Source organism: Brassica oleracea, chromosome C8 (genome assembly GCF_000695525.1).
Source record: "Brassica oleracea var. oleracea cultivar TO1000 chromosome C8, BOL, whole genome shotgun sequence".
In the NCBI taxonomy this organism is placed as follows: domain Eukaryota; kingdom Viridiplantae; phylum Streptophyta; class Magnoliopsida; order Brassicales; family Brassicaceae; genus Brassica; species Brassica oleracea.
The window spans coordinates 17,535,286-17,535,927 of record NC_027755.1 but is presented as its reverse complement, the minus strand read 5'-3'; positions in this window follow the sequence as shown (position 1 = coordinate 17,535,927).

The following is a 642-nucleotide window of genomic DNA, read 5'->3' as shown; positions in this document are numbered from 1 at the left end:
GAATCTCGAAACTAAAATCTTAAGGCCTTGAAACCCTTAACCTCATGTTGATAAAATCCGCCACTTAAATGTTTAAAACCCTAAATCTCGTTTTAAATTCCTAAAGGCCTTGAAACCTTAAATCTCACATTGCTTAAAATTTGAATGATTGATTTGAGGTTTATGATTGATTACACATTGCATGAGAGTTAGGTTGCTAGATTATTTGATTCTGAAACTCTAAATCCTAGCCGCATATTACCAGCCTTGAAATTGGTAAAACCCTAATTGATATGCAACTGAATGATAAGATTGAATGCATCTAAATTGATTATCCTTGTTTGCATTATATTCTGTTGTGGCCGTGTGATTTTGCTATGAACCATACCGAACGGCCGTGTGGCCTAACCATTCTGATGCATTGTTCATACTCACGGCCTTGTGCCCTTGATAGATCACATTGTTTGCATCATGTGATTGAAAGCTGTGTGGCTTAATGCATCATAGCTTGGCTGTGTGGCCTAGAGAGACACCATATCTGAAAGGTTGTGTGACCTTGCTTGCATATCTCATGAACCAATCTCTAGGATCGTTGTATCACATTACATGGCCGTGTGGCCTAAGCATCACATATAGACCTAGCATTCTCGATTTGTTTCGCAC